The 22,573-nt window shown below is 36.9% G+C and overlaps 1 long non-coding RNA gene across 3 annotated transcripts in view; it reads right to left on the bottom strand.

Moving 5' to 3' along the window:
• Positions 1–9,721: 9,721 nt before the first annotated feature.
• The window catches only part of LOC131874598 (uncharacterized), a 33,892-nt gene continuing 21,040 nt past the window's right edge, over positions 9,722–22,573 (bottom strand). The window contains exons 2-4 of one of the 3 annotated variants that reach the window (XR_009371957.1): positions 10,608–10,671; positions 10,162–10,471; positions 9,722–10,017 (exon numbers count right to left, since the gene is read on the bottom strand). This is a non-coding gene — a long non-coding RNA (uncharacterized LOC131874598). The remainder of the gene's footprint in view (positions 10,018–10,161; positions 10,472–10,607; positions 10,672–22,573) is intronic. The other 2 variants (XR_009371958.1, XR_009371956.1) reach the window with 2 other exon arrangements.

Here is a 22,573-nt window from a genome sequence, read left to right as displayed (position 1 = left end):
AAATGGAAATTATGTTAATGCAATGTAAGGGTTAATCCTGATATATGAATGGTGATGTCCATAGTCGAAGGTTGGTTACAGGTAATAGGAACATTTGGACTTGGTGTATAAAATGAATCTAAGTGAAAAGGGAAATAGATGTGCATTGAAAGATAGAATCTCATGTTAAATGAAAGATTAAGTAGATTGCATATCATGAGTGTTAGGTATTGCTATGTTGCACCTATGTGTGTATAATGATTAAGATTATGAGGTATTGAACTGGAAGAAAGTAAATGCTTATTCCTTATGTAGGTAGATTAAGTAATGTTGTTGAGATACCCTAGGGAGTAGTAAAAATGATTTATTGTATTCCGCTTGCATGATTGTTTGAATAACTTGAGTGAATTATTCTATGTTCATAACACTTAATTGTTGTTGTGTGCTCACTACATTGCTTAAGTGATGTTATGTGTTGTATTGTTTTTAAAAAAATTAAATTAGCATATTTTTAGCTATATTTCTCTGGGGTATTTTGGTAGGCATTACATCAAGAATTACTAGCCCATATAGATTCCCCCAAGTATGTATTCTCATAAAAACTATTCATATAATGTCTTCAGGTTTATCATTGGAAAACTTGATCCAATTTATAGAACCAAGAAAACCAATGCTAACAATCTACAACACCATGTTCACGGATTACTAAAGTATAGTAATGGTCAAAAAGAAAACTGATGAATGTTGACAGAGTTAAAATTAACTTTGATGGTGCTTGTCAAGTGAACCTAGGAGTAGTGAACTTTGTGATAAGAGATGGAAATGGTAATTTTGTGCTAGGAGGCTCCAAATACTTGGGGTTAAAACCAAGAATGAAGTTGAGGTAGAAGCCCTCCTAGCAAGCCTTCAAGCTGCATATGTGGTGAGGTACACGGGTGTAAAAGTTAAAAGGCGTTCTCAAATAGCGATAAATGCAATGAAAAGGGGATCTATATCCTAATTCAAAAATTGAGGTAGTTCTAGAATGTTATTTATTGAAAAATTAAGTTTGCATCTATTCAAGTGTGGCATTGTTTCCAAGAGTAAAATCATATAGTTGATTTACTAGCAAATGAAGGGTTGAAACAAAAGGAGATGTACATGGAAAACCATGAGATGGTAGATTGGCGAAACCTCAGTGTCTAGATTGAGTTAAGTGTGCGATCATTGGCCGCAGTGCTCATGCGGATGTGTTCCTTCACATGTATAAGCTTTAAATATCAACATACAAACAAGCAATAATTAAATAGGAAGTTAGTGTGGAGCATGTGGGCAATATGAACCATATGTTGGCTATAGCTTGAGGTATCATTTGTGTGTTGTTCGTGACATTGGTATTCTCTTATAATTTTTTATGATTCTATTGTGGTTCAGTGATAATGGCGGGTGGTGGAGGCTCTCGTGACCCATTTTGGCATGGGAAGGTCACAAGTCACAAACTCAAAAAAAAATTCAACAGTAACAATGTTGGAGGAGGAGGTCACGAGAGATTAGCCCTTCCTCTAAGGAGGAGGTCTCTGAAGACTCAGAGAAGGAGAACCCTCAAGGTTCGCTGAAAAAGAAAACTAAAGTTCACACCCAGACTAGAAATAAGCACAAGAGGAAGGAGGAGAATGTGAAGGAGCTGGAGGTTTATAAACAGGAAAGGACCTCGGAAGCCAAACAGGACCTGGAGAAGGTGACCACGGGCGAGGCTCTTAGGGTTGAAGAAACAACTACTGTTCGAGACTCCCCAAAAAAGGAACAGGATATCCCTCGTAAGGTTGATCCTCCCCCTAACCCTCCTCTAGAGGGTATGCAAGGTTTCATGGATACTATGGAGTGGCTAATAACTGGTTACAAGAAAGTTGTGGATGACAATAAAAAACTCAACAATAGAATTCAGATTTTGGAAACCATCAACATTGGGGAAGGGAAGACTATGGCTGATTACATTGAGGACCTGAAAAATACCATTGCAAAAGCTGAAAACACAAGAGACTCCTTCAACCCCAGATTTGAGAAAATAGAGAAAGATCTGCTGGAAAGGAAAAATCTTACTGACGCTAATGATCAAACTATCTCGGGTACCGCCAATAAAGTCAGCAAAATTGAGGAGTGCCTGAAGAGTATTGTTGAACAAAGTTTAAGCATCCTGAAGATTTCTGCTAGCAACACTAATACTCTCATCAACAAACTGGACGAAGAGAAGGAGACCCTGGATATTCACCCGGACACTGAAGGCACAGGGGATGCTCACGGACCCAGAACCCAAACCAGAGACAAAAAGAAAGAAAAGAAACCTAACAAGGACCTAGAAGATCTCAAAGTTGTTGGGGCCACCTATGACCAGTTGGTGAAAAAGACGAAGGACCTGCTGAAGACTATAGTTGTGTAGTGTTTTCCCTATTTCTTTGTTGTTTTTATTTTTAGCTGTCTTTTTGGTTTGCTGGCTTTTTTGCCAGTCATTTTGTAAGCGGTTTATAAGCTCTGGACTTTTTATTGTCTTATCTTAATCTCCTTTGTTAAAGGTTTCGGGTCCTAAAAACCTGTTTTTCTTAATTAATCAGAACAATGTTGGTAAGTTAAAAGTTATTGAAGTTATCCTTGACCCCTGAGGAAATGAAGGTCAACAATGGGAGGGTGTTTGCTTCCTATGGTGTCAGTTTGAATTACAGAGCAACAGAATGGAAATATACAGATAAAATTTAAACAGCAATTCACCGAATATACAGAATTCACATAGGCCAAAATGATATCTTTTATTGCATCCAAAAAATTTAGTGCATGATCATCACTACATGGGTTCCCTTACACTGCAATATAAATAGTACTTGGTTGTTGAACAAGATACCAATCATCATAACTGACAACCACTCCTACGAGAACCCACATGGTCGACTAACTACATAATAAAGTATTATTGAAGCATAACAAAAAAGTATTATTCTATTTTACTCCTTACAGAGGGACAGTATTCGATGATTTCTTAAAGTCAAGGTGGCGGTGAATGATACAACAATAAGAGAGAGTTTGTTGGACCTTCTGAAACGCCCTACTTTGAAGAACAATTTTCAGCAGGCAGAGATGTTGCGTATCCAAGCAAGCATTTCAGAGGAAGAAGTCAAGGGCAAGAAGACTATGGGTGGTTTGGAGATGGATATTAATTATTAAGGCAACGGATAAGACAGTCTAGGAATTAATGGTAGACATGCAGACCTTCATAAGGTTATGAAACATATGGCAATCTCTCAACATAAAGGTATAATGAAGCTTACAATTGGTTAAAAAATACCACTTTTGGAAAATGATCAACTGGCTAGGGTTGGTCGGAGGATTAAAATTATTAAGGGGTTCAAATCCAATGGGTTGGATAATGTAGTTGGGCCATTAGTTCCTTAGGTGGAGTTGGTTGGAGTATATCATCAGGCATATGATAGATGGCTCATAGCACTTCCCAACACTTGTATGTCTCAATGGGGGTGCTTACAGATGCTTAGTTCAACTTACAATGTATTATTTTGGTCTTGGGTATATGGTTTTTATACTGCTATTTAACATCAGTTGATTGGGTATAGTAGTAGAATGTCCTTAAATTATTTTTTCAAGTTTGTCAATGCTATATGTATTAAGTAGTAGTCTAGCTAACGTCCAATAGAAGGGTTGTTCTTGCAGTTTCACTCTTTCTGATGTATGTTGTTAGTAATCTCAAGGACAAGGCACCATTAATAGAACCTCATATATTATCTCAAAAACATTTCTAGAACAAACATTTCTATAGAATTATATGGACAACTTGGCATGCACAAAATTTTCGTCTACTGTTTTCTAATCAGTAAAGAATAAAATAAACCAGAGTATACCAGTTTGTAATACATAAGATCTTTCTATATTTTATTGAAGGATTAAGAGTTTCAAAGTTAAAAGCCTGTTTTACTTCATGGTATCAAAGTTATAATGAACAATTTAAACAATATTGTACTACTATATTGATAGACACCAAAGATTTATCAATAAAGATAACTATTCAAATTTTGCGCCAATTTTTCAAAACAGTGTCTGTCATGGTTTGGCCTCCTCATATACACCCTGTTGAAACAATGTAGCTTTGGTAAGATAAATGATTGAATGAGAGATAAATGAAGTCTCCCATTCAATCATCTATCCTATTGATAAATCTACATACTAATGGTAGACATCATAATCATCCTTGTAAGCATCAAGATGTGATCGTATTTGCTATGCAGTGATTTCATTTATATGTTGTGATTGTAATCGATTCTGCATATCTATTCTAGTTGTCATATGATAACTACAATAGTTATCACCTTAACATATTTTTGCTCTTATACCGATTCGGGTTACATTTACCACCGATTACCACAAAATAGCATTAAGTATAAACCGATTAGTGATCGGTTAATGATTAAATTGCATTAGAATCTAACCGATATATTATCGGATACAATGATAAGCAAACCGCATTTAATCACAAACCATTTGGCATTTGTTATAAATCATCTTTTGATATTGACTGATAGTTATCGGTTTGCTCTACGAAGAGGCACCAACCTTGATCAAGACATGTCTTGATCGGACATGTCATGAGACATGTCCAGTCAAGGCATGCCTTGATCTCAAGGCAATGCCTATATATGTGTCATGAAGCATGCTGAAGATAATATCGAAATCAATAAATATTATCTACAGCCACCTGCAACCAAAGAAGTTTAAATTTATGATCAGAAATAACTAAGAGAGCACACACTAATAGCATTGAATATTGTCTAAGAAATTAAAGAAAGATAATCCTTAACATTCCCATTTTGAACATAAATTTGAATACTTTTACATGGTATCAGAGCCAAGGTGATCGAACCTAAGGCATTCAAATTTGAGAAGTTCAAATCGAGGATATAGACATCACATTTCCATGGCTAATGCTATCAAATTTGAGGATAGACTTGAACGAGGCGACAATTTCTCAACATGGAAATTCAGAATTAAGATGATTCTAAAAGAGAATAAAGTTGAATCTAAAGAACCTAAGAATGAACCTGACAAATCAGCATGGATCGAGGGAAATGAAAAATCCATGAAGATCATTGTCGATGGAGTGAGAAATCACATTATGCCAATAATAACAACACATGAGATTGCCTATCAAATGTTCAAAGCACTCGAAAGTGCATTCAAGATAAACAATGCAAGTAGAACCCTGGCTCTAAAAAGGGAAATAAATCATATAAGTATGAACAAAGGAGAGTCAATCAATGCATACTTTATGCGGATATCAGCCCTAAGGGATGAACTGACAACACTTGGATATGAGATCCACAGCAAAGAGATAACGCTCATTGCTCTAGATGGGTTGCCTAGTACATGAGAAACATTCATCCAAGGCATTAGTGCAAGGGCTAAATATTTGAAATTTGATAGGCTAAGAGCAAATTGTCTTCAAGAGGAGTCAAGGTTAAATGAAAAGGGGATCAAGTAAAAGAACATAGATGAAGAACTGCATGTCCTAAATACCAACTCCAACAAGAAAAGCAAGAAGAAACATTTCAAGAAGAGAAAGAATCGACATGAGAAAAGATCGTCTAAGAAAGACAACTCTCACATTCAGTGCTTTAGGTGTGATCAATATAAACACTATGCAACAAGATGTCTGGATAGAATCAAACAACAAGCTACATTTGGAAAAGTGAAAAAGGAAGAACGTGACTCCGAGAAGCATGTATTCTACTCTGCCCTCTCTAGCGAAGTATCCAATAAATCTAACACCTGGATCATTGACAGTGGGTCTTCAAGACACATCACTGGGTAAAGAGAATTATTGGATTCCATGTTGGAAGAAACTGATGAAGAAGTAACCATTGGTGATGACTCTGCACATCCAGTGAAAGGTGTCGGTACCTGCACCATTAAGCTGAAGACGGGCATATCCCTCCAACTCACTCGAGTCCTATTCGTTCCTGGCATCAAGAGGAACTTAATCTCCATATCTGCACTTGAAGATGATGGGTACAAAATAACCTTCATGAATAGTAAAGTTCTAGTATGGCCACAAAACTCTTCCATCAAGAAGGCTATAACCCTAGGACATACAAAAGACTATTTGTATGAGGTATGTACTGAATCTAACCTAGCCCTACTTCATGAGATTGTAGATTCTAATAAAATTTGGCATAGAAGATTAGGTCATTTAAACTTTTGTGCTTTATGTTCAATGGAAAAATTAGTAATTGGTTTGCATAAGTTAAAACAATACCATTCTGGTACATGTAAAGGGTGTGCCCTAGGCAAAAATACCAAGAGTTCCTTTCAGAATAGTTCTATAAAAACGAGCAATGTTTTGGAACTAGTTCATTCTGACCTATGTGGGCCAACGTCTATTCCATCATTAGGAGGGTTCCTTTATTATATAATATTCATTGATGACTTCTCCAGGAAGACCTGGATCTACTTCCTTAAACGTAAAGAATCTAAAGAGATTCTCAAGAGATTTAAGGAATTCAAATTCCTCTCTGAAAACTCTTCTCGAAAGAAAATAAAAGTCCTAAGAACCGATAATGGGAGGGAATATACCTCAGACATCTTTAGGGAGTTTTGTAAAAAATCTGGGATTAAGAGGGAGTTCATTGTTCCTTACAACCCCCAACAAAATGGGGTTGCTGAAAGGAAAATTAGAACCATTGTAGAAGCAGCCAAAGCCATGCTCCTTGATCAGAACTTAGAAACTCACCTTTGGGCAGAAGCCTCCAACATTGTTGTTTACATACAAAATAGATATCCTCATTTCCACATTGAAGACAAAACCCCTAAAGAAGTCTTCACCGAGATAAAGCCAGATATCACCCACTTTAGAATATTTGGCTACCATGTTTACTTTCACATACCTAAAGAGAAAAGGACAAAACTAGAACCCTCTGGAAGAAAAGGAATCTTTGTTGGATATAGTGAAACCTCTAAAGCTTTCAGAATTTTTGTACCTGGACATAGCAATATTGAACTTAGTAGAGATGTTATATTTGAAGAAGACATAGCCTTAAAAAGGGCTAAATACTCTATTGAGTCTGAAACCTATGCTCTATCTTCAGACCTAGAAGAAGATCCCACTCCTGAGATTCAGAGGGAGTGTTCAAAAGAAAATGAAGTACAGAATCCTCCCAAGAAATCCCTAAGAAAAGACCTCTATGGGCTCACAAAACAATGGAGGATGCAAGGGACTTTGCAGCTCCTTCAAAGACTTTTAGAGAAAGTAAGAGGCCCCGAAGATTTTCTAGCTATGTAGCCCTTATGAATGATCTCTCCAAATCAGAACCCTACAGTGTACCAAAAGCTCTTAAACATCAAGTTTGGAAAAATGCAATGTCTAAAGAATATACTTCCATACTTAACAATGATGTGTGGGAAATTGTTCCTAGGCCAAAAGGGAAATCTGTTGTTTCATCCAAGTGGTTGTTCAAAATCAAACATGCCGCAGATGGTAGCATAGAGAAACACAAAGCCAGATCTGTTGCCCGGGGATTCTCATAGAAAGAAGGGATAGACTATGATGAGACATTTGCTCCAGTTGCTAGGTACACCTCAGTCAAAGCAGTACTGGCCATTGCACCAGCCAAAGGTTCGAAAGTCCATCACATGGATGTGAAAATTGCCTTCTTGAATGGTAAAATTGAGGAGGAAGTCCACTTAGAACAACCAGAAGGGTTTGAGATCCACAATACAGAAACACGTGTGCAGATTAAAGAAAGCCCTATATGGTTTAAAACGGGCTCCCAAGGCCTGGTATGAATGAATTGACAACTATCTTCAGGGATTGGGATTCTCAAAAAATGATGTAGACCCAAATCTATATTTCAAAAGGATCAAAAGTGATATGTTGATATTGATCTTATATGTTGATGATCTTCTGATTACAGGAGAAGATCACCCTATTGAACAATATAAGAAAGACCTTGAAAAGGAATTTGATATGAAGGATTTAGGCCTTCTACATTACTTTCTTGGATTGGAAGTTTGGCAAAAATTTAACAATATTGTGTTCAATCAAGGAAAATACACCTTAGACATATTGAAGAGATTTGGTATGATGAACTGTAGACCCACGTCTTCTCCTATGGAAACTAATCTTCACAAATTGAAGGAAGCAACAGCAGATTCCCCATTGATAGATCCCACTCTCTACAAACAGATGATTGGATCGTTAATGTACTTGGTCAATACTAGACCTGATATCAGTTATCCAGTAAATGCCTTGAGCCAGTTCATGTGTGAACCTAAGGAGATACATCTTATGGTTGTGAAACATATTAAGAGATATCTTCAAAGTACTCTTAACTATGGACTCAAGTATGAGAAAGTTGATTTGGATCTTCATAGGTTAATTGAATCAGATTGGGCTGGAAGTGTGACTAACAAGAAAAGCACCTCGGGATGCTACTCCAGTTTGGGTTTAGCCACGATATCTTGGATTAGCAGAAAATAGTCTTCAATAGCTCAGAGTTCTACAGAAGCCGAATATATCGCACAGCTTCCATGGCTGCACGAAAAGCTGTATGGCTTAGAAAACTACTTGTGGGATTATTCGGTGAGCCACTAAAGCCTACTATAATTCATTGTGATAACCAGAGTTGAATAAAACTCTCTATGAACCCTATATTTCATGATAGATCCAAACACAGAGATTCCTTACCACTATGTGAGAGACATGGTGGATAGGAATGTGATTCATTTGCAGTATATTAGTACAGGAGACCAGACAGCAAACATACTAACCAAGCCTCTATCCAGAGTAAAAGTTGAACACTTCAGGAAAGGACTTGGTATGATTGAATTGTAATTTGCTTTATAATTTGTACTAATATATAAGATGTTTAATGTGTAAACTTCTTTTTGTCGTGTTATGACTTTGTGGGCTCCTCCCCCTATGTCCATTTCTAAGAAGTGACGACTTTTTAGATAATGAACACTTGTACTGAAAATTACAAGGTGACAATCTTGTAATGTTGATATCATCTTGACTCATGGATGTGTCATGATATGTTATGGTAGACATTGTGTGACATAATGTCAGTGCACATACTATAACCTGGATATAAGACAATTCAATATTCTAAAATTATTTTATATCCAAGGCATCACGTGTTATGCGATGCTAATATCAAGTGTTATGTGATATCTCTATATCATGAGATGATGTGATATGCTTTTGCATCACGTGTTATGTGATACATCATGTCACAAACATATGTGACTTGATCATTTGTATTATGAAGTCATGTAATACATTCTATTATGAGAAATGTGATGTTATATAATTAGATGATTATTTATCTTCCCTAGCTAAGAGGGAGTGTTGATACAATATAGCTTCGGTAAGATAAATGATTGAATGAGAGATAAATGAAGTCTCTCATTCAATCATCTATCCTATCGATAAATCTACATACTAATGGTAGAAATTGTAATCATCCTTATAAGCATCAAGATATGATCGTATTTGCTATGCAATGATTTAATTTATATGTTGTGATTGTAATCGGTTCTGCATATCTATTCTAGTTGGCATATGACAACACTAATTAGTGTTATCATATGATAACTACAATAGTTATCACCTTAACATATTTTTGCTCTTATACCGATTCATAATCGGGTTACATTTACCACCGATTAACACAAAATAGCATTAAGTAAAACCGATTGGTGATTGGTTAATGATTAAATTGATTGGTGATTGGTTAATGATTAAATTGCATTAGAATCTAACCGATATATTATCGGATACAATGATAAGGAAACCGCATTTAATCACAAACCATTTGGCATTTGTTATAAATCAGCTTTTGATATTAACTGATAGTTATCGGTTTGCTCCACGAAGAGGCACCACCCTTGATCAATACATGTCTTGATCGGGCATGTCTGACATGTCTGGTCAAGGCAATGCCTATATATGTGTCGTGAAGCATGCTGAAGATAATATCGAAATCAATAAATATTATCTATAGCCACCTGCAACCAAACAAGTTTAAATTCATGATCAGAAATAACTAAGAGAGCACACATTAATAGCATTGAATATTGTCTAAGAAATTAAAGAAAGATAAAATCCTTAACATTCCAATTTTGAACATAAATTTGAATACTTTTACACACCCTCTGCATATTTCCAATTAATCACCTTCCAAATGTTCTTCAAATAATCAGGTCGTACATTTTTATACTGCATCACCAACATTTTATTAGATGGACTCCATAAGTTGTAAGGGATAAAAAAGCAACAGAAGTCAAGGAAATGTCTCATAGTAAAGCAAACAAATACCGGTCAATTTTGCTATTAATATGAAATTATATTATATTAAAATCCACATGTAACCACTGTATGTCAATTGGACTTGAAAGCAACTAATAACAGTGGTACAGGCTAATCTTCACGCAAAATGGCACTCTGAATAACCTCCCAGATCTGCAAAACACAGCGTTTTTTTGTCAGATTTTTTGTGGTTTAACAGTAATGGGGATGCAGAGCATGAAGATTTAACTCCTGAAAATTTTGTAAAAATCCATTGTCTTTTGAGATTTTTGAAAACTGTACGGCCTACCATTTTATGTTGAGTTTAGCCACTTCCAATAACAATAGCAAGGAGTGATTTCCTACAGCAAAGTCTATGAACAAGAAAGACAAATCAAAAACCTAATAGAATGGTTAACTCGAATGAGCATAAAATCAAAATTGTAAATCATAGAGAAAAACTACAAGAATTGAAAAAATATATTATATTAAAGTCAATGAACAAATATATCTCAATATAATATAAACGTGTTGTGGTGAAAAAGAACCCCAATGAGTTCAAAAACTGACAGACAAAACATCAAAACAACAATGACAACAAAAGCAAAGTGTGTAAACATTATACATCACCCCCAAGTGACACAAATTTAGTCATATAAGATCCCTGCACATATAATAACAATAGTGATGAGTGACTGCAACGTCTATGAACAAGAAAGATAAAAATAAAAGACCTAATAGAAGAGTAAAGTCAAATGAGTGTAAAACCAAAATTGTAAATCATAGAGAAAAACTACAAGAATTGAAAAATTATATTATATTAAAGGCAATGAACAAATATATCTCATTGAAACACAAATGTACTGTGGTGAAATAACGCCCATGAGTTCAAAAAATGACACATACAACATCAAAACAACAATAATGAGAGCAAAATCAAAGTGTCTAAACACTATCCATTATTTACAAGAACAAACATCACCCCCAAGTGAGACCAATTTAGTCATATGAGATCCCCCTTAAAAAAACCAATAAGAGAGTTGTTTTCCATTTACCTTATATAAAGTTCATTATTTAATTCCTAAGTTTTCTCTCCATTACCAAGCTTAATGGTAAAGCCAAACTTGTCAATACACATACGCCCAAAGCTTTAAAAGAGGCTATGAATTTAAGGTGAAGTTAAGGTAATTTTCTTTTTAGCTGGCTCTTTGGGTGTAGTGTGAATATTAAGAGCAGGTGTCTTATTGCAGCAAAGGCTTTGTGTTTCTTACACAATGGCAGGTGGTGAGTCCCCCTGGATCACTACTTAAAAAGGATTTTTGATTGTAAAGATGTTGTCCATTTGCAGCTAGTGAAGGCAATTTTAGGGGAAAAAGGCTTGGCAGATATGGGATGCTTTCAGTCATACTATGATTCTCACTGAATTCAAGGAGAGACTCTCTAAGGCCGTTGTGAACAAAGAGATAAGGGCTTGTTTGTTGAAGCTCCTAGTGCAAGGTTAAAGAAGAGGATGATGTAAAAGGTGGTGATCCTTTTGAAGGGAGCCAAGTAATGTACTATTATCAAGCATTCAGATTGAAGCTTCTATTTTGCAATTGTAGGAAGATGGGCATGAGCTAAGGGTGGACCAAAAAACATTGGAGGAGTTCTTTCAAGACTTAAGAATGTCAATGCACCATGTGAGTTTTAACTTCACACAATGGCACACTAGAATTGTTGAGTGGGTCAAAGATGCCATTACTAGAGAATGTCTTCTTACAAGGGTTGTCCACCAAACAAAGATTATCAAAGATGTCAAGGTGCATGGGGCAATGTCAGCCTTGGTGTGTTAACATCATTATTGGAGGTGGTTCCTATTTCAAGGAATGGGGTTTATGGTCAAGTTTTTGAGTGTTGGAAAATGGCTCCTCTAGGTAGTCGTTGATTCTATGTTTCAACTATGAAGAAGTATCTATTGTTCTATGGCTGGTTTTTTAGGTGTCTGTGGATGTTTTGTATTTGATGCTCATTAGGGTTCGAGCTGATTTTGATCTACTCTATCTGATAGACATTTTTTTGTATAGTTATTTGAATTTGATGTAAGCGGTGTGTGCATCACTTTGGTTACCTATTTTCTCTATTATACTTCATGTTGGTTATGCAGTTACTATGTTGGTATGGTTCCTATATAGGACCCCTCCAATAGAACCCCATTATATCAATTATAGAAAACGTTAAAGTAGTCTTTAGGTCACTGCCAAGCAAGACACCAATTTGGTGTGTGACAACCCCATTGTGGAAGCCCATAAAGAGTACAATTTCCATTTATCTTAAATAATAATGTTCATTTTTTACTCAAACCTTATGGCCAAGATCAATTGTAAAGTTAAAACTCACCAATTCACATACACCTAAAGCTCAATATAGATAACCATGCAAGGAGAGAATCCCTTAAGAGGCAAGGACCAGATGGATATTAAAACTCAAGTTGAATGCCAAAGCTAGAAGGCAATGTTGGTATGTGTCTATGCCAATGACAAATTCACTAGAAACAAATAACAGTACCCTCCACCACTATATAAATTATAATGCAAGATTTAATAAGTTTCTTGAGAGAATGTCCTAGGCTAGTGGAAGCAAGTAAGGACAAATATTGGGAGGAAACAAAACACTTCCCTAGTACCTCTCCTAAAACCTAATATCAATGAGCTTAGAGAGGTGAGGCTATAGCTTGGGTTGTCTACAAAAAAATTGAATGGCATATTACATTGTATATAAGTATATTCAAGGCGCATAGCATCACACACACACAAAGAGTCCTAGTAGCATTTCTCAAAGGTATGTGATGTCTTGCTAATTTATCAACAGCTATGTGTGGACCAACTAAACCAATGGAAACTCTAATTCTATATATATGATACAATGAAAGGAGTTTAATCAGCCTACGCGCCTCAAATCCCATATGCAATGTCTTACATCTAAGAGTAGTGGCCTTCTAAAGTGGAAGGTCCAAACATCACAAGTAATGATGATAAAAATTCTAAGTTACCGATTCTTCACTAAAACCCCTGGATCCTGATTCTGATTCTGCCCGGGTCCTAGTCCGAGCCTGATTCCCCTTGGATTCCTCCAAGGTCCTTCCCAGGTGGCTGGGTCCTCAATGATTATTCATCATCTGTTGTGCCTAATTTTGGGGCAAATTAATAAAGTAGTGTTGGCTACAAACTATACTATTTAAATTGCAATGTCATATACGCTGCAACCTTTTATAAGGGGTGTGATATGACCCAAACTACTATTCAAATTGCAATTGTCATAAATACACAGCCTGTCATCATTGGTGCAATTTGATCTTTATTTCCATTTTTGTTGATTTATTCATACTGTCATAAGGATGTGAAACTGGTATTAGTGATTTCTTATTGGTCAACTGGTTATCACATTGATTAGTAATCAGGTCTGAGATCTTCCAATAGCTATAGTGGCATTATTTATCACTACATTTTGTTGTCCTACTAACTTGATGACTAGATCTGGTAATGTCAATATTTTCTGAGGGTTTCAAGACCTAATTGAGCATCATTAATCAAATCAATTGCTGCATCTATGCAATCCACTATATGAGTGTTTATTTTGATTTAATTTTAGTCTGTCATAAACGAAATAAATAAATTCAAGATTACATTTGCTCTCAGCTGCTTTTATATCGTTCAAGTTGATTTTATGCCATATATATAATATATATGTGTGTGTACAGATGTACCCGTACCCAATGAAATTATTTTTTTTGTCGATTTTGCGAATCCATACCCAATTTCGTATCTATATTCGTACCCAAATCGATAACTTACTAAAACTTGGATAGGGAGCCTACTAAATCTCTTTACAGACAACAATGCATATGCTACCATTTATAATAAATAGGGTATCTACAAACAAATTGATTCACATTCCCCACCTCAAAGAAAGAACTAAGTCAAATAATCCTACCCTACAAATAACATGGTGGCCTAACCCTCAAATGTATGAGGGGTACCCTTGAGTTGTATAATTGAAGGCAGTAGAGATAATCACATTGGACGATGGTACCATGATTAAGTAGACGTGGCAAAGAGGTCAAGTGACTTGAATATGTTATAAATGTCCGCACTAAAATTTGCATGCTCACATCTGTGAAAATCAGATTCACTAGTAAAATATCTTAGTTCATATTAACTGGTAAAGATTATAAATTATAGAAATACAAAACACTGTAGAAATTAATGATATTACCTACCTCTATCTACTTAATACTGTAGATACATTAATGAAATCTAACAACCTAAGTTGACCATTAACAATACAAGAAATTATTATTCTAACACCCTCTCCCTTAATGGTCAATCTATCAAAAACACCAAATTGCCCCCTAAATTTTACAAATTTATCCAGACTCAAAGACTTGGTGAGAATATCTGCAGTCTGATCCGTTGTCAGAACATACTACAACTGAACTGATCCATCTTCTACCAGCTTGCGGATGTAGTGACAATTAAGTTCAACATGCTTGGTACGTTCATGGAAGATTGGATTTTTGGCCAAATTGAGCACCCCTTGATTGTCGGTATACAAGGGAGAAGGACCTGTCTGTGGCATCTGCACGTCAGAGAGCATCCTTCAGAGCCAAACTGCCTCACATGCCGCCTTGACTATTCCCCGGTATTCAACTTCGATCGAGGAAAGAGCCACAACTTGTTGCTTCTTGCTACTCCAAGTGACGACACCAGTACCCAAACTGAATACGTACCTAAAAGTGGATTTTTATGTCATCCACCAATCCTGCTAACTCTGAGTCAGTATAACCTATCAACTTTGGATCGTTGCACCTAGTATATAGAATGCCATAGTCTAAAGTGCCTTTCACATATCGTAACACTCGCTTCGCTGCAATCCAATGATCAACTTTTGGAGCTATCCTGAAGCGAGAGATGTAGCTGACAGCGAAACTAATGTCAAGTCTAGTGGCAGTGAGATAGATGAGGTTGCCTACTAGTTGTCTGAATTTGTTTCATCTACTATAGGTGAATCAGACTTGGTTGATAACTTCAGCCCTTTCTCTATAGGTGTGGAAGCAAGTTTACAATCCTGCATTCGAAACTTATCCAACAAACTGCGAGCATGCTTGGACAATGAAATAAAGATATTGTCATTAGTCTGCCGCACTTCAACACCTAAGCAATAATGGAGAAGCCCCAAATCTGTCATGTCAAAAGCTTGGCACAAGTTCTATTTGATTGCAGCAATCAAATGTGCTGAATTTCGAGTGATGATCAAGTCATTCACGTAGACAACAAGGAAAAGGATCTCATCACCCGAAAGTTTGACGTACAAATTAGTGTGAGAGGGACTATGTTGAAAACCATATTCAACCAAATATTGATCAATCTTGAAGTACCAAGCCCGAGGGACTTACTTTAGGCCATAAAGGGCTTTTACCAATCTACAAACCTGATGTTCCTTACTAGGAACCTTGAAGCCAGGGTGTTGAGTCATATAAACTTCTTCCTGCAACTCATCGTTGAGGAATGCACTCTTAACATCCATTTGGTGAAGTTTCCATCCAAACTAAGTTGCAATGGTGAGAAGAAGACGGATGGTACTCATCTTGGCAATAGGAGAAAAAGTCTCCTCGTAGTCAATGCCCTCTCGCTGTGTAAAACCCCGAGCAACCAATATGGTGTTGTACTTATCCAAAGTACCATCTGCATGATACTTGACTTTGTAAACCCATTTACAATTGATAGGTTTCTTCCCAGGAGGCAAATCAGAAAGAACCCAAGTGTGATTCTTCAGAAGACTATGGTATTCGGTCTCCATAGCTTTTTCCCACTCAGGAATGCCTTTAGCCTCGGAATATGTCTAGGGCTTATGGATGCTATGAATGTTGGCCATAAGTGCAAAGTTGACTGTATTTTGCTACATTCTCTTTCTACGAGTGGATCTGCCCTCAATAAGCTCATCATCATGAAGATCTACGATAGTCTTGCCCCACCACTTAGGCTTGAGGGTAGAAGTACCAACATCTAGCATTGGAGGAACAACATCCCTTGGAGTTTCCGGAACAAAGTCATCTGGATAAAAATCCTGTGATGAATCAAGTGGTGCTGGATCGATAGATTCCTCATCTTCAGAGTCAAAATGCTCTGAAGCCCTCCCATCATGGGAACCAAGAGGAAGACGAACACCAACATCAGAAGTCTTCATAAACAGAGTTGTAGGACTAGGAGTAGTAGAAGGCATGAATGGACCAATAGTCTTATCAACCACAACATCACAACTGAAGATGAGACGATCTGTCTCCACATCAATCAACTTGTAGGCCTTATGGTTGTCATTGTAACCAGTAAACATAAGTGTTTGGCTCTTTGAATCCAGCTTACCACGCTTGGCGTCTGGAATCCACACATGAGCTATAGAACCGAAGACTTTCAAATGGCCCACTTTAGGCTTGCGTCCTGGCCAGGCTTCTTCAAGAGTCATCTTCTTGACAGCATGTGTAGGTGACCAATTTAGTAGATAGACTGCAGTGTAAACTGCTTCAGCCCAGTATTTCTTAGGAACATTTCTATGTTCTATCATAGAACGAGCCATTTCAGTAATGGTGCGATTTCTACGTTCAACTACACCATTCTGGTGAGGAGTGTATGGTGTGGTGAGTTGGTGTTTAATGCCATGCGCAGCACAAAATGTAGAGAAGTCATTGGAACAAAACTCCCCCCCATTATCTAACCTTAGAGTGACAGTCTAAGAACCGGATTCTTTCTCAACTAAGGCCTTAAACTGCTGAAATGTACTGAACACATCTGATTTATTTTTTAGAAAATACACCCACATTTTATGACTGAAATCATCAACAAATAACAAGTACCTACAACCAGTAATAGATGGAGTGTTCACTAGCCCACATACATCAGCATGAACCAATTGAAGGACCTTGGAGGCTCACCAAGAATCACCATCCAAGAATCGTGTCCAATGTTGCTTCCCAGCTTGACAGGTTGCACAAACTCCATGATTTTGAGGTTGGATCTCAGGTAGACCAGCAACCAAACCCTCTCGATATAACTGAGAGAGATAGTGTGTGTTTAAGTGCCCATAACATTGATGCCAAAGTGTTATGATGGATGTACTCCTAGCAACCAAAGCATGCTCTTAAGAATCACCGAAATCAACAAGTCTATACAAACCATGATCTTCAAGTCCCATAGCGATTACAGTATGAGTCTCCCTATCAACGATGTTGCAGATGGACCAACTGAAGACAACATCTAATTGAGGAGAATGCCTCATGATCTAAACTTACGGAGAGGAGATTATGTTCCATGCCTAGAACATAGTAGACATAAAGAAAAATTAAATGTCTACCTCCTCAGTGAATCTGGACAGTGCCCTTACCAACAACTCTGTACTCTTCTCCTCCTTCAAAGATTACTGGATCCGAAAATGGTTCAAATTTTGTGAACCAATTCCGACAATGAGTAAAATGTCGCGAAGCTACTGAATCAATATATCAGGCAGAAGAGTGTACTAGATCTGTTGTTCTCTTGGCCATAAAAGTATACAAAGCAAATTCTTTCTGCTCGGAGTGTTCAACAACATTTGCTTTCTATTAAGACCCTCTTTGCTTCTTTTTTTTAGAAGCCAAACGAATTCGACACTCAACCTTCATGTGACCAAACTTATGACAATAATTGCCCTAAACGTTCTTCTTCTTGTTGTCCTGAGAAGAACCAGAGTCTTTCAGCTAAGAAGATTGAGCCTTCTTTTTGTTCTCAATTAGCAGAAGATTTGGCAGAGAACGCTTCCTCAGTGGAGGGAGAACTGGTACTGCTTCCAAACTGTTGTTGCCACCAATCTTGCTGTAAAAGCTTGTTACAAAGATCGGAAAACTTCAAATCGACGTCAGTGGAAATGATATTGAGTGTTTCGATGAAATGCTCATACGAGTGTGGGAGACTCGTCAGAGTAATGACCACCATATCTTCTTCCTCCATTTTTCGACCAATAGCTTCTAGCTGATCGCAAATATCCTTGATCTTTGTCAGATGCTCCTGAAGAAATGTTTTCTCATCCATCATGATCATGAAGAGCATATTCTTAAGAAAGAATGTTCTGCTGTTGTCAGAGGTTTCATGAAGACTCTTCAAATGATCCCATATTTCCTACCTAGTTTTGTCGTACAGCACCTGAGGTAGTTGCTTATCAGCAACAGAGAGTTTGATGAGCATGACGGCTTCTTGGTTGCGCTCATCCCATTTGTCCTGATCTTTTCCGACAGTGTCTGGACGTTGAGACGTGCCTAGAACAACTACATCAAGACATCAGTACTCAAAAATCGTCAACATACGCTACTTCCAGGTGTTGTAGTTGCGGCCATTGAGCTTTTGGCTGCTTTTGAGCATAATGTTCGTCAACGATGTCATCGCGTACCCCAAGGTCAAACTGGTGAATGCACGAAAACTAGAGGATGAAAACAAAGGGTTTTTAGAAACAAATTTTGCAAGTCGGATTCAAAAGCAGAAATTGAAACCCTAGCATGGTTTTCGAGGCATAAATTTTTTGGAATACTTGAAAAAAATTGATCACAACCTAGTCCAGATCTCGAAAAACCCACAAAGATTCTACAAATAAAAAAAAATTCTAAGTTGAAACGAAGGAGATAATCTCAAAACCCTAGCATAGTTTTCGAGGTAAAATTTTCAACTGACCCAAAAAAATCCGACGAAGACCCAAAAATCCTTGTGAAAAACCTAAAAAAAATCTGCAATCAAAATAATTTTTCTGAAAATGAAGGGTCAAATCTGCGAGCTCAAAAAATGATGCACGCAGAAAAATCTGACAACCTAGTTGAGCTCTCGAAAAAACCACAACACTTATGCAACCAGGAAAAAATTTCGCCTTGAAATAGAGGGTCAAAACCCTAGGCGAAGTTGCAGAAACCCTTGGCGAAAAAAATCTGCAAACCCAAAAAAATTTGATGGTGACCAAGTTGAGGTTTCGAAAAACCCAAAAAGAATCTGCAATCGCAAAAAAATTCACCTTGAAGCAAAGGGTCAAAACCCTAGGCGAAGTTGCAGAAACTCTAGGTCGTTAAAAAACGTGCAGATTTTTTGAGAAAAACAGGTTTCATGCCCTAGCTTTGATACTATGTGAAAATCAGATTCACTAGTAAATTATCTTAGTTCATATTAACTGGTAAAGATTACAATTTATAGAAATACAAAACAATGTAGAAATTAATGATATTACCTAACTCTATCTACCTAATACTGTAGATACATTAATGAAATCTAACAACCTAAGTTGACCATTAACAATATAAGAAATTATTATTCTAACAACATCCTCAATATGAATAAGCCAAGGAGGGGATACAAAGAGTATCTAAGTGGAGGAAGTCAATCAATAAGATTTCTAAAAAGTAAAGAAGAAAATAAAACTCAAAATATCAACAATGTCAACACCTAGTGAGATAGGAGGCGGCAATTGTAATGTCTCCATTTTTACGCCATCTTGTACTATGAGTGTTGGCTAGTTTCTGTACACCATCTTGTACTATGAGTGTTGGCTAGTTTTTGTGGTTTTACTTAAGTTTCCAAGTGTGCAGGAAGAGTTCCAATGTTCTTGGAGAGCTTGAGTTTCAGTTTCTTGTTCTTTGACAGCAGTTTGGGTTCAATTGGTGTCTTTTTGGTGGCAACTGTTTTGGGCTTTCTAGGTTGTTCTCCACAAAGTTTGCAAAATGCTGCTATTTTTAGTAAGTTCTATTTTTGGCATCAAGCATCTTTCTTTAGCTTCAATTCCGCTTTTGATTTCCATTTCTAGTGTCTTGGCAAGCTTTCTGTAAGGTGATTGATATTATTTTAATAATTGCACTTAAGTAATAAAGTGACTTTATATTATTCATTTAAGTGTGAATATTTTTTAAAAAAGTATATTTCCCTCGAGTGGACAACTAGGAGACATAAGGGGGGCCTTTGCACATGAAATGTTTTCTATATTTCAAAGAGGTCTTTTTAAAAGAAAAATTGATTTTTGAAAAAACAGCAAAAAAATACAAAAATTTCTTTTCGAAAAAGCAAAAAAGCAGTTTTTCAAGAAAGAAGCAAAAAAGAAAAAACATTTTTTCCTAAAATAGCTCTCAAAAAGTTATAAAAATGGGATTGAGGCTCTCATTTGGTTTATTCAATGTTTGCACACATGAGGAGATGCTATTGGAATGAACAAAAGAGTTCATCCAAGTTGTTGAGGATGGAAACCCTCTTCAATCTTGCTGGTTTCGGTGTTGAGAGACCCACCCTAGCTGGTCTGGTAATTTCACTCGAGAAATACATTGGTTTTCACAAGGTTTTTGTGATTTGGGGTTTCAAAAAAAAAGATTTATATGGTTTTCAAATTTCATTTATTTTGGAGATTGTGTTGATGTTGAATCAGGGATTTTCTAAGGTGTTTTGCAGAGATTTTTATGTGTTTTTAGATCAGACCGCACACCCTCCTGCATGAGAGTTGAACCCTTCAAATGGACGTGGGGAGCTAGAATTTTGGATAAAATTTTGTGGGGGTCTCTCCAAACTGATTTCAAGTACTAGGCGACCACATTTAAGGTGTGTATTCAGGTGTTTAGGCTGATATTGATTTTTCCTTGGGAATCGCACAGTTTGTAGAATGCGACTTGTCTAGGAAACTTGTGTATGGTCAATATGATGCAATTAAAATGTTGTTGAAGGTGTTTATTAGCTTGTACTGAGGTCGATCAGGTATGCTTAGCTGTTGCAGACTTTCCTGAGTTCGTTTGGGACAGGTTTTGACTGAGTTTCAAGCAGATTTGGACCCTGCCGCCCCTGTTTTTGGTGTTTGGAACATTTCTGGAGGTTGTTGGTGCAATTTCAGATCTGCTAAAACTCTTTATTCAGACTTAACGGGATTGTTTGATGAGTAAGAAGCTTGTTCATCTGTTGTCCTCCTCATATCTTCAGTTTCAGACCTTAGTTCAGGCTTTGCCGCCCCTGTTTAGGTGTTTAGAACAAACCTGGCATTTCTGGTAATAGTTACAGACCTGCAAATTCATTGTTCAAAAGCCGCCCCTGTTTAGGTGTTTAGAACAAACCTGGCATTTCTGATAATAGTTACAGACCTGCAAATTCATTGTTCAAACGTGTTTTGGGATGTTTAAGCTGTTGCAAGTACCTTTATCTATGTGGATGGTCCTTGGTTGATGCTGGGGTTGGCGTTGGAGGTTATCAATGGATGTTTCCTAGCTGTGGCTGATGGTTTAATGCATTTTCAGACCTGTTAATTTCATTTCAGTGATTGCAAACTTCTTAAGTTGTCTATCATTCCTCATTGAGGTACTACATGTCTTGTATTTGACTAACTCAATGTTATGTAAGGGTTGTATGCTTACAAAATGAAATTTTCCAATAAGGAGTTGATATCATCAACATTTACTTGATTTAAATGAAATGTCAGTTGTTACAGCAGTTGACCTATCATATTGCACGTTAATTATTGTTAAGTTGTTGGCGAAACATTTCAAAATCTCAAAAAAATCAGGGGTGCATGTTACAGCAACCCGTTCTAATGATAAATCGCAACAAGACCAAGGAGAGTCCCTCCATCATACACATCATACACATCATAGAACCTTAACATATAATATTAAGTTGCCTTCTTTCACTTCTTCATCATCAGATGAAAGCACTCTCCCAAGTCTTGTAGCATACCATTTGAATTTTAGAGCGTAGATTGTCATATGAAGCGGGGTGTTCATAGTGTTCCACTACTACATCACAAATGGCCTAATGTGCTGTTCATAAATCCCAAATTAGGATTCCTACCTGTTGTGACGTATTCACACATCGCCTCATTGCAAATGGGGACCCCTATTTTTTGCTTTCTAGGGTTAGTTTTCTTTGCTTAGTTGTCTAGTCTTGGCTTTTAGACTTTGCATTGGAGAGTTGCCAGAGAGATCATTAGGATAGCAAGGTCTTCTTGAGTTGAGGTGGGTCAGTAGGTAGTCCAGGTCAAGGTCTCTTTGAAAGCCTTCTCTAGGTCAGGCCTTGCTCTTGTTTCTAGGTTAAGTCTTGATTGAGTTTGAGGAAGTCCTTATATCCTGCTAGGAGTCTTGCCTTTTGAGACCTATGTCTTTGAGTTAAGGAAGTGAATAAAGGTTTGTGAGTGAGTATCATCAAGGATTTTCCCTTTAAAGGTTTGAGTTGGTCAAGTTAATGGATGATAAGTTCTTGTCCTCTAGGCATTGAT

Source organism: Cryptomeria japonica, chromosome 3 (assembly GCF_030272615.1).
Source record: "Cryptomeria japonica chromosome 3, Sugi_1.0, whole genome shotgun sequence".
NCBI lineage: Eukaryota > Viridiplantae > Streptophyta > Pinopsida > Cupressales > Cupressaceae > Cryptomeria > Cryptomeria japonica.
This window is presented reverse-complemented; position numbering and strand designations above follow the sequence as displayed.